The sequence below is a fragment of the Choloepus didactylus genome, chromosome 1 (assembly GCF_015220235.1).
Source record: "Choloepus didactylus isolate mChoDid1 chromosome 1, mChoDid1.pri, whole genome shotgun sequence".
Lineage (NCBI taxonomy): Eukaryota > Metazoa > Chordata > Mammalia > Pilosa > Megalonychidae > Choloepus > Choloepus didactylus.
In genome coordinates, this window is record NC_051307.1 from 57,968,411 (window position 1) to 57,981,416 (window position 13,006).

General features: G+C 44.5%; 1 protein-coding gene across 1 annotated transcript in view; it reads left to right on the plus strand.

The window, feature by feature from the left end:
• EPHA6 (EPH receptor A6) overlaps positions 1 to 13,006 on the plus strand; it is a 1,002,097-nt gene that overhangs the window by 846,518 nt on the left and 142,573 nt on the right.

Consider the following 13,006-nt stretch of genomic DNA (forward strand, 5'->3'; position numbering starts at 1 on the left):
TTTGTATGCTCTTTTGAAATTCACTATATTTAATTACTACAGGTAAATGAAAGTTCAACATTTTGAATGAAATATTTTATGCCTTTACTTTGTTTTTGTAGAACTGCTCTGTATTAATTTATCAATGATATTTTCACTGATTCATTCAACAAAGAACTATAGTTCTAAGGAAAATAAATTAATCTCTCAGAAGCTTATTATGAGATAGCAGTATCTATTTATCTTTTAATTTGACCAAAAAGTTTCATAAAAAACTCTATCTTACCTAAAAATAAATTGTTCAGTTCAGAAAAAGCAGTATTTTCAATGCCGTTTTCTAACTTAAAAGTTTCAAAATTATTTCCTTTTTTTTTCAGGACCCCTACTTTCTATCTTTTATTTTTATAAATGTATAACTTGAACAACATTCAGAATTATAGGCAATTCATATAAGACTTTTCTATTAAGCACATTGTTGTTTAAAATTATTGCTTTATAATAATCATAAAATACAGTATTTATTAAAGTTATAATTATAATCTTCTAAAAGAATAAACCAAAATATGAAATAACTAGTAGATTATTTGTATAATGTAGATACACTTGAAATTACTTACTAAAATACTATTTTAACTGCTTTTTAAAATGGGAGGCTTGTGGCTAAGTTTAGGGTACTAATAAAATAAGCAGGGTCACCCGAATATTGATGCTGATGCAGGATTTGTTGGATATAATTTGACATCCAGAATGCTGGCATGTTCTGTCGTATGTAATTATACAGACTGAGATGCCCAGAGCAATACTGTTGTAATTTAGATTTGACTACAGGATTAAATAGCAAATTAGGTAACCAGAAAATTAACCCTCCAAAAAGTAACTCTGAAAAGCTATAGACTATGTCTCAATTAAGAAATAAATTTCTCAATTTAGGAAGTATCAATTAAATGGCAAATAATGTAAGCAAGTTCTTTTTTAAAAATCTCAAAACTACCTTACTGTTCAGACTATCTTGAGGTGCAAAATATCACTCATTGATCACTTGACTTGACAATTAACATAGACATTCCATATTTAAAATAGCAGAGTTCTTGCCTTTAGAGAGTGTATTAGTTAGGGTTCTCCTTGGAAACAGAATCAATGAGAGATGTCTCTTATTATCAAATTGTAAAAGTGACTCACGCAACTGCGGGAGCGCACGAGTCCAAATTCTGCAGAGCCGTCAACAAGCTGTCAACTCCAAGGAAGACGTCCGACAAACTCCTCGGGAAACGAACCGACAACTTTGACGAACTCCTCAGGAAACGAACCGGCAACTTTGAAGAACTCAGGAAACGAACCGACAACTTTGACGAACTCCTCAGGAAACGAACTGGCAACTTCGACGAGCTCCCCAGGAAAAGCTTCACTGAGCAGCTGAAGAAGAAGTGAAGGTTCTCTAACTGTCCGGCTTATAAGCCTCCAACTGATCACCCGGACCAAATCCAGCCAATTACATTCTCTCACTGTGGAAGCACGCCCCTTGATGAATCATCAGTCAGCTGCAGTCAATTGACTGATGATCCGACAAACCAACCAGCCTCAAATAGCCTCACAGGAATCGTCAGGCCAGTGCCCGCTTGACCAGACAGCTAGGCCACCTAGCCAAGTTGACACATGAACCCAACCATCACAGTCCACCCCTTGTCAACTTGGCAGTCGTACACATCACCTAAAACCATATCTTCAAAATGAACGTTACAGCTTATGCCATATGATAAGGGGATAAGACAGAGAAGAAAGCAAAAATATTTTCTTCACAGACAAATACAAACATAATCATCACAAAACGAGGAGGAAATATTCATATCATCATAGTCCTCGTTTCTGTAACTGGTCACGTGGCCGTAGTTCATATTTATCACGACCTTCTTCCACTACCCATTCCATGTTCCCTTTACCCTCAGCAAGCACTTCAGCTGGCCATGGTTCTTTGCCTGGTGGGGTGACCCAAACCTTCATTCCTGAAGTTTCTTGGCCATTGGTAGTCCTGCCTGGATTGGGTTGTTGCAGTTTTCCATTGACTTGAATCACGGGGCATGGTAGTACTAAGAGACGCCCCAGGGGATCTCCTGTATGCCAGGAAAACTCTTCTTTACTTCCATTATGTAGTTGCAGTGCTATTTCCCCTTGATAGTCAGGATCAATCACCCCAGCCAGTACAGTAATCCCCTTACTTGCCTGTTGATTCAGAGGCATAAGAAGCCCAAAGTGGCCAGGTGGCAGCCTTAACTTCCAGTTCAATGGGATTATTGTTGTGTTTCCTGGTGGAAGCACTCCTCCTTTTGGAACCAAGACCTGTAGACCAGCAGAGCTTAAACTTGCAGGGACAGGAAGCAAAAATTTCCCTAGTGGATCACTAGGAGTGATAGTGAGTGGTGCTACTCCTGTTTCCACCCCTTGATTCCTGGACCCATGAATCCTGGCTATGGGAGAAACAGCACCATAGAGTGGACGCTGATTCAGAGCATACACAGCCTCCTGGAGAACACTGCCCCAGCCCTGCAAGGTATTGCCACCTAGTTGGCGCCGTAATTGAGTCTTCAATAGGCCATTCCACCGTTCTATCAACCCAGCTGCTTCTGGATGATGGGGAACATGGTAAGACCACAGAATTCCATGAGCATGTGCCCATCCCCTCACTTCATTTGCTGTGAAGTGGGTTCCTTGGTCCGAAGCAATGCTGTGTGGAATACCATGACGGTGGATGAGGCATTCTGTAAGTCCACGTATTGTAGTTTTGGCAGAAGCATGTCGTGCAGGGAAGGCAAACCCATATCCGGAGTATGTGTCTATTCCAGTAAGAACAAATCGCTGCCCTTTCCATGATGGAAGTGGTCCGATGTAATCAACCTGCCACCAGGTAGCAGGCTGATCACCCCGAGGAATGGTGCCATATCGGGGACTGAGTGTGGGTCTCTGCTGCTGGCAAATTGGACACTCAGCAGTGGCTGTGGCCAGGTCAGCCTTGGTGAGTGGAAGTCCATGTTGCTGAGCCCATGCATAACCTCCATCCCTACCACCATGACCACTTTGTTCATGAGCCCATTGGGCAATGACAGGAGTTGCTGGGGAAAGAGGCTGATTGGTATCCACCAAACGGGTCATTTTATCCACTTGGTTATTAAAACCTTCTTCTGCTGAAGTCACCCTCTGGTGAGCATTCACATGGGACACAAATATCTTCATGTTGTTTGCCCACTCAGAAAGGTCTATCCACATACCCCTTCCCCAGACTTCTTTGTCACCAATCTTCCAATCATGTTCCTTCCAAGTCCCTGACCATCCAGCCAAACCATTAGCAACAGCCCAGGAATCAGTATACAGACGCACCTCTGGCCAGTTCTCTTTCCAAGCAAAGTGAACAACCAGGTGCACTGCTCGAAGTTCTGCCCACTGGGAGGATTTCCCCTCACCACTGTCCTTCAGGGATATCCCAGAAAGGGGCTGCAGTGCTGCAGCTGTCCACTTTCGGGTGGTACCTGCATATCGTGCAGAACCATCTGTAAACCAGGCCCGAGTCTTCTCTTCCTCAGTCAACTGACTGTAAGGAACTCCCCAAGATGCCATAGCTGTGGGCTGGGCAAGAAAAGGTAAGGTGGAAGGAGTGGGGGCCATGGGCATTTGGGCCACTTCCTCATGTAACTTACTTGTACCTTCAGGACCTGCTCGAGCTCTATCTCGTATATACCATTTCCATTTTATGATGGAGTGCTGCTGTGCACGCCCAACTTTATGGCTTGGTGGGTCAGATAACACCCAGCTCATGATAGGTAACTCAGGTCTCATGGTAACTTGGTGGCCCATGGTTAAGCGTTCTGTCTCTACTAAGGCCCAGTAGCAGGCCAACAGTTGTTTCTCAAATGGAGAGTAGTTGTCTGCAGAGGATGGTAAAGCTTTACTCCAAAATCCTAAGGGCCTGCGTTGTGATTCTCCTATAGGAGCCTGCCAAAGGCTCCAAACAGCATCTCTATTTGCCACTGACACTTCCAGCACCATTGGATCAGCTGGATCATATGGTCCAAGTGGCAGAGCAGCTTGCACAGCAGCCTGGACCTGTTGCAGAGCCTCATCTTGCTCCAGTCCCCACTCAAAACTAGAAGCTTTTCTAGTCACTCGGTAAATGGGCCAGAGTAGCACACCTAAATGAGGAATATGTTGTCTCCAAAACCCAAAGAGGCCAACTAAACGTTGTGCCTCTTTTTTGGTTGTAGGAGGGGCCAGATGCAGCAGCTTATCCTTCACCTTAGAAGGAATATCTCGACAGGCCCCACACCACTGAACACCTAGAAATTTTACTGAGGTGGAAGGGCCTTGTATTTTTGTTGGATTTATCTCCCATCCTCTGCCACGCAAATACCTTACCAACAAATCTAGAGTAGTTGCTACTTCTTGCTCACTAGGTCCAATCAACATGATATCATCAATATAATGGACCAGTGTGATGTCTTGTGGGAGGGAGAAATGATCAAGATCCCTGCGGACAATATTATGACATAGGGCTGGAGAGTTGATATAACCCTGAGGTAGCACGGTGAATGTAAACTGCTGGCCTTGCCAGCTAAATGCAAACTGTTTCTGGTGGTCCTTGCTGACAGCAATTGAGAAAAAAGCATTTGCCAGATCAATAGCTGCATACCAGGTACCCAGGGGATGTGTTGATTTGCTCAAGCAATGATACCACATCTGGGACAGCAGCTGCAATTGGAGTCACCACCTGGTTAAGCTTACGATAATCCACAGTCATCCTCCAAGACCCATCTGTTTTCTGCACAGGCCAAATAGGAGAGTTGAATGGGGATGTGGTGGGAATCACCACCCCTGCATCCTTCAAGTCCTTAAGAGTGGCATTAATCTCTGCAATCCCTCCAGGAATCTGGTATTGCTTCTGGTTCACTACTTTGCTAGGCAGAGGCAGCTCTAGTGGCTTCCACTTGGCCTTTCCCACCATAATAGCCCTCACTCCAGGAGTCAGGGAACCAATGTGAGGATTCTGCCAGTTGCTGAGTATGTCTATTCCAATTATGCATTCCGGCACTGGGGAAATAACCACAGAATGGGTCCGGGGACCCACTGGACCCACTGTGAGACGGACCTGGGCTAAAACTCCATCAATCATCTGACCTCCATAAGCCCCAACTCTGACTGGTGGACCAGAGTGACGTTTTGGGTCTCCGGGAATTAATGTCACTTCTGACCCAGTGTCTAATAATCCACGAAATATCTGATCATTTCCTTTTCCCCAATGCACAGTCACCCTGGTAAAAGGCCGTAGGTCCCCCTGGGGAAGGCTGGGAGGAAGATTAACAGTGTAAATTTTTGGCAGTGTGACAGGGTCCTTCTCCAAGGGTACCCGGCCTTCCCTTCATTCAAGAGGCTCTGGATCTGTAAACTGTCTCAAGTCTGGGAATTGATTAAGGGGCCGTGACTCTCTGTTTTTGTAATTCAAGGGAGATTTTTGTTCACGTGGCCTAGAATTCTTCTGCTTATATAGTTCAAACAAGAATTTAGTCGATTGCCCATCTATTTTACTACTTGGTACTCCATGATCCACTAGCCAACGCCATAAGTCTCTGCGAGTCATATTATTTTGATTGCTACTTTGAGCCTGTTTTACATTATGGTAGCCCTGTCCACCTTGTCTGTGGCGATTAACTGCAGCCACTTGGCTTCTGCTGACTCGGGACCCGATTATCCCCATTGCGTTTAAGGATTCCAGCTCAGTGACAGCAGTTCCTACAGTAATATCTGACCTACAGAGAAGGGCGACTACAGAGCTCTTCAGGGATGATGGAGCTAGTTTCACAAATTTATTCCTTACAGTCCTGGTAAAAGGTGTGTCCTCTGGACATTCCAGGACTGTGTGAGCAGGTTTTCCATGATAAATCCACTCTAACATTCCAGTCTCTCTAAGCCTTTGAATCCCCTCCTCCACATTATACCAGGGCAGTTCTGGCATTTCAACTTCTGGTAATGCCGGCCACCTTTTGATCCATGTTTCAGCCAGCCACCCAAACAAACTGTTAACACCCTTTCTAACCCCTCGAGCTACAACATTGAATGCAGAATCTCTGCTTAGTGGGCCCATATCAGTAAATTCAGCCTGATCCAACCTTATATTCCTTCCACCATTATCCCACACTCTCAATATCCATTCCCACACATATTCCCCTGGTTTCTGTCTGTATAAGTTGGAAAACTCATACAGTTCTTTTGGAGTATAGCGTACTTCCTCATGGGTCACACTTTGTACCTCACCCTTTGGGGCTTGTTGGGACTTGAGCCTAGTTATAGGTCTTGAAGCAAAAACTGGTGGTGGGGGTGGGTCATGAAAAGAGTTAGAATTATCTCTCAAGCCATTCACCTCAGGGCACTCTGTTGCATTTTCATCTCTTAAAACAGGATTAGTCTCTCCAGACGAAAGAGTGAGGGCTGCTTCCTCAGGGGAGGTGATTACAAGATTAGCAGGCATTGAAGGGTCAATCTCCTTAGGTGGGAGTTGCGTGGCAGGCTCCTTAGGGCAGACTGGAGGCAGAGAAGCTGTTTCCCCAGGACAGCCCTCTACAGGTAAATCTAACAATGACCCAGCAGAATCCAGGGTTCCAATGTCCTCACTGTCATTATTATCAATCCATATGTCTCCATCCCAAGTTTCTGGGTCCCATTCTTTTCCAATCAATGCCTTTACTTTAACAGCAGACACCCTGAGAGGTTGAGCTTTTAGTTTAAGCTGTAAATGTGCTACTCGCACAATAAGAGACTGCGTCTGATTTTCAGAAACCTCCAGTCTGCGGGCACAGGAAATAAGATTTTCTTTCAGGGCACAGATGGAACTCTTTACATCTGTCATACGGCATTCAAGTTTTGAATTTGAAGCCTTTAGCTCATCTCTTTCTCTTAAAACTGTATCCAAAGTATCTAAGAGCAGCCAGCCAACATCATTATACTTCTTAATACTGCAAAACTCTGTGAAAGTGTCGAAAACGCTGTCACCCAGAGCCTCGCTTCGTACTAGAGCACAATTAGGAGAATCAAATGGTGCTATTTTGCGTATTTCCTTTGCCAACTCCTGCCATGGACTCTTAGTACCCTCTTGATTATTGGAAATAGAGTCATTAGTGCCTCTGAATCTAATCAGAGTAGAAAACAAGTTGTAAAAGCCCATTTTAAGATTCCGTTTCTCAAGAACCACTTCCGGTACCAAGTTGTATTAGTTAGGGTTCTCCTTGGAAACAGAATCAATGAGAGATGTCTCTTATTATCAAATTGTAAAAGTGACTCACGCAACTGCGGGAGCGCACGAGTCCAAATTCTGCAGAGCCGTCAACAAGCTGTCAACTCCAAGGAAGACGTCCGACAAACTCCTCGGGAAACGAACCGACAACTTTGACGAACTCCTCAGGAAACGAACCGGCAACTTTGAAGAACTCAGGAAACGAACCGACAACTTTGACGAACTCCTCAGGAAACGAACTGGCAACTTCGACGAGCTCCCCAGGAAAAGCTTCACTGAGCAGCTGAAGAAGAAGTGAAGGTTCTCTAACTGTCCGGCTTATAAGCCTCCAACTGATCACCCGGACCAAATCCAGCCAATTACATTCTCTCACTGTGGAAGCACGCCCCTTGATGAATCATCAGTCAGCTGCAGTCAATTGACTGATGATCCGACAAACCAACCAGCCTCAAATAGCCTCACAGGAATCGTCAGGCCAGTGCCCGCTTGACCAGACAGCTAGGCCACCTAGCCAAGTTGACACATGAACCCAACCATCACAGAGAGTTTACAATTTAGCAGGATAGACAGACTCACACTTCCCTGCAATCAATGCATTGAGGTCTAAAAAAGCAATATGGAGGCGCCAAAGAGCAGAGGTAAGGAAAAGATTTCATAGAAAGATAAAATATGAATCAGGCCTTAAAAGATTTCATTAGGCAGACAATTGGGGGAAAGGTAGCCCAGAAAGAAGAAACAGGAAAAGAGAAGACATGGAAATGGAGGAAGTTAATGGCATGTTGATGGAAAGGTGGAAATGAGGTGAAGGGCTGTGAAGGAAGAAAATTCCTTAGGAATAATTGTGAAGTACTTGAGTAGAACTCCAAGAAATTTGAAGGTTCTCTATTGTGATTAAGAAACAGAGAAAATTGATTGTTTTAAATATGGGAATAACAAAAATAGATCCATCTCTTAGAAGATATTATTGATAACAGTAAGAGGGAAGTATTGAAGGACAGGAGGATTGACAGCAGGGATAAACTAGAGCATTATTGCTAAAGACAAGAAAGGTCATACAGCTTTAATTAGGGCAGTGGCCATTGGAATAGAAAAGAGGGGAGATAGATGAAAATCATTATGAACAAGTTTAAAAGATTGGTAACCAATTAGATACAGATGATAAGAAAGAAAGAGGATTTAAAGATTACGCCAATATTTCTAGATAAAACTAGCTCAGTAGAGATGCTATAGACCAAGACAGAGAACGCTTTTAGCGAAGGCCTGGCTACTGCATTAGATTACAAAGCAAAATTAAAACAAAAGATCATGGACATTGTCTCAAAGTCATCAAAATAATGCCAGAGTAAGCATTTGTGTTCTGTGGAAACATTGTATAACATTTTTAGAGTTCTATATGATTGTACTATCTCTCAAATACTTTTGATATTTCTTTCTGAAAGGAATGAGATGGTTAGCAAACTTTACCTCCTAATGACCATATACTTCAATTCAAGCAAACCTTGTATAATAAAATATAATTAAGGGGAAGAATGGTTGTATATATAAAAAGGATTCTGTTTGATAGAAAGTTTTACATGAAAATAACTTTAAAGAGCATGCTCCTTTGATGTAGAAGAAAAGCATGATTCAAATTTTTAAAGTTTTATCTATAACTTTCTTGGAATGTATCTTTAATGATTTTTTATTTTTCTCTTATTCTATAATTGCTATTTCCTCATTATTTGTAAATATTTTTATAATCAACATCAGGAAGGGTTTAGAGGAAAAGCAGAATGTGAAGGGGTTAAAAATATGAAGACATCATGGAAAACATTTTTTATTTTTTCCACCAAGAAAGTAATCCTTAGAACAGTGTGCTGTGTGGAAGCTACCCACGCATAGTCAAAATAGGGATAGAATAAATAGGACATTTTCCATTGAGATGACTTTGCCAATTCAGAGGCACATGTCACAGAAAAAAGCAGTCGGAAATGGTTCAAGAAGACAGGCTGGAGAGGTAGAGTGACCAGTGTGAGCCCAGGACTGGCTATGGCACTGGACTGGTTAGTATTTGGCAGCCAACCATAATGGCCATTGGAGCCAGATCAGAAAGAGATGCAACAGGAGATTACCCTGCAACAGTGAGTTCTTTAGAGCCTTATTTATAAATCACATTAGTGTAGTAGATAGGAACATATTATCTGTATTATAAAATACACTAAAGTAAATAAGAGGAAGAAATTTACAAATAAATGTAAGTTGAAATGCTAACAACTTCCTACAACTTAAGAGTGATTTGCATAACCTGCTTTAGGGCTAAGACCAATTTATTCACATATACATTGTCCGGCGCTCTCCCCGCCCCGCCTCGAGTCCTCGGTCGGCCGGCGATGGGGACCAGAGAGATAAGGGGAGAGAGGGTGCGGACAACGTCTTACCCGGAGCACTTGTGATCACTCAGGACTCGCGGTGGTAAAGCAGATAAACTTTTAATGGGACTAGGCAATCATCATCTTTACAGGTTCCACCCGGGGCGAGACACCTCGGGGGAGAACAACCTCGATGCGGCCGTCAGGTACGGCTCCTTGTGGGCTGTCTCCCCGAGCTTTGCCCGGGAACTTTCTTATAAACCCTGCGTGTATCCAATGGGCTAACGCCACGCACACAAGCATGATTGGTGAATACAGCGGGTGGTTACATACATCAGAAGCCGGAAGCAGGATGTGGGCGCCATCTTGGCACCACTCGATGGGCGGGGGGACTTTGGAGCAGGTTTACAGCGCATGCGCTATGCCCGTCCCGGGAGACGGCTCTCCACATCTCCCCCTTTATTATTTATATCGACCCAGTGTCCCCAGTGATGAGTGTGCTCCCGTGAACCCAGATGGCTCACAATTTGTTCCGGTGCTTTGGGGAGTCTGGACTAGGTCTCAGCCATTTAGCGGCGGAGCCTCTAGCACCGACCAGAATGCTCACCTCATATGGAGACAGGAGAGTCCGTGAGCTGGAAACAACATGACTCTCCCTGCAGTGCTTTGCCTTGCAACTGGGGGACAAAGGCGGGGGCAGGGATAGCATTAACCAGAGTCGGAGGCGTCACTAGGCGTCCCTATGCATTGGCTAGAGTCAAGTCTGGCCACAACTATGACTCTGCCTTAGGGACCTACCTGAGACAAAAATTATGACTGCTGGCGTCGCCCGTTATACCCGGGACATAGCTGCGCGCTTAGCTACAAACCTCGCTCCCGAGTGCCCCGCCCGAGGCGGCCAGGATGGGGTATGGCCATCAGAATGGTCGCTGTTGGGGGTATCAAAGGTGGAGGACATAGCCATCATAGTGGTCTAGCAAAGATTTAACAATGACTAATCCCACCAATAGTCCCACCATCAAGAGAATCCAATTAGTCAAATTGGGCCAAGAGAACCAAGAGGTGACTTGGTCCCACAGATTTTTTACAGTCTCGCCCAGTGTGGAAAGGTCGAAACTAACAGGCTTCAATTTCCTAATGTTCTCAAGTCCCTGAAGGCCGGAGGCTTGGTCCAATGGCCCAGGCCGTATATTCGTTGGCGTTTCTGACAGCTGCTCCCCGGCCTCCCCAGGTGATGCCACGGTTCCCACCAGTCTTTCCGGAACCCACACCGGTTGACGTCCTGGTTCCTGGGGAAAAACACAAACAGAGCCTCCGGCCCAGCCGAGCACCGGGTCAGGGCCTTTCCACTGTGACGTGGAGGGAGCGATATGGCCCTTAACAGTCTCCCATATAAGGACTAGAATCGGGTCCAAACAGACACCCGTTTGGCGCGCTCGGTCTATATCACGACCAAGTTTCATCCAAGAGGGCAGATTAAGGCTGCCAGAACAAGGAAACCAGGGGGCAAAAGTGGCCACATCATCAAGAAATCGTTGGAGAGAACTTTTCTTAACTGAGATACCCCGCTGCTTCAAAAGGGTCTTTAAGGGGGTTAATAGGGGTGAGCTTTCAGACTGCCCCATGCTTGCAGTCGGCACTATCTCTTAATCACTCGGAGAGCTCTTCCGAGTCCCCGGGGCTACCTGAACGCCCACGGGCCCTAGTCCTCGTATGGAAAGGGGGTGCTTACCTTCTCGCGGTGATCAGTCGCGGAGGTCAAACCACGGATCCCGGGAGCACGTCTCCGTCGGGTCGAGGGGAACGCGAATGAGGTTCCCCGTACGGGCCACCACTTGTCCGGCGCTCTCCCCGCCCCGCCTCGAGTCCTCGGTCGGCCGGCGATGGGGACCAGAGAGATAAGGGGAGAGAGGGTGCGGACAACGTCTTACCCGGAGCACTTGTGATCACTCAGGACTCGCGGTGGTAAAGCAGATAAACTTTTAATGGGACTAGGCAATCATCATCTTTACAGGTTCCACCCGGGGCGAGACACCTCGGGGGAGAACAACCTCGATGCGGCCGTCAGGTACGGCTCCTTGTGGGCTGTCTCCCCGAGCTTTGCCCGGGAACTTTCTTATAAACCCTGCGTGTATCCAATGGGCTAACGCCACGCACACAAGCATGATTGGTGAATACAGCGGGTGGTTACATACATCAGAAGCCGGAAGCAGGATGTGGGCGCCATCTTGGCACCACTCGATGGGCGGGGGGACTTTGGAGCAGGTTTACAGCGCATGCGCTATGCCCGTCCCGGGAGACGGCTCTCCACAATACATAACACAGTTTACAATAGAGCTATCTGATTTAGGCCCTATTCCTTGGAGGGCCAATAACAAAAATAAAGGGATTTTTGAGAACAGATAAATGGCTACACTGGGATGGACCAAGAGAAGCCAAATACAGCACAGAATAGTAAAACATACAAATGCGGAGACACCAACAGTGGGTGATACGGCAGGAAAGGCAGCAACAGGAGCAGAAAAGGATTTTTCTAGTAAGACATTTAGGCTGTGTATTGCTTAGGGTTCTGCAGAGGAACAGAACTGATGTATGTATAAATACTATGATATTTATTACAGGAATTGGCTCACACAGCCATGGGCATTAACAAGTCCTCACAAATTAGGAACACCAATGAAAGTTTTGATTAATTCACCAAGAGAAGCTGAATGGCTAAAACAGAGATAGAAATTCTTCTTTCTGACTGTGAAAATCATCAGTTTTTCTTTAAGACCTTCAACTGATTGAATGAGGTTTGTCTCATTGTTGAAGGAAATCTCCTTTGTTGTTATAGTTGTAGTCAGCAATAAATGAAATAAACAGACTAATGATTTAAATCCACAAAAATCCCTCACAGCAACAATCAGGCTAGTGCTAACTTGAACAAACAACTGGATACCAAAATCTAGCCAAGTTGATACATGAGCTTAACCATCACAGTCCACCTCTTGCAACTTGGCAACCGTACACATCTTCTTAAACCATACTTAATCACTAAATAAAACAGTAAGTCATAATTTTGCCTAACATAATTGTCTTACATACAATAAAAAAGACTACCTTTTTCCCCAGAACAGAACTATGTCCATGGATAATATTCACTCTTAAACTTGATATCCTGTAACTTAAATATTATACCATAAATTTAATATAACTTATGTTCTATGATAAGGGAATAAGATAGGGAAGAAAAAAGATATTTGCTTTATATACATATACAAACATATTCATAATAAAACAAGAAAGAAATACTCATAACCATTGCAGTCCTTATTTCTGGAACTGTTCACATGGACATAGCTCATATTTATGACTAGCTTCTTCCACTACCCATTCCATGTTCCCTTTACTGTCAGCAAGCACGTCA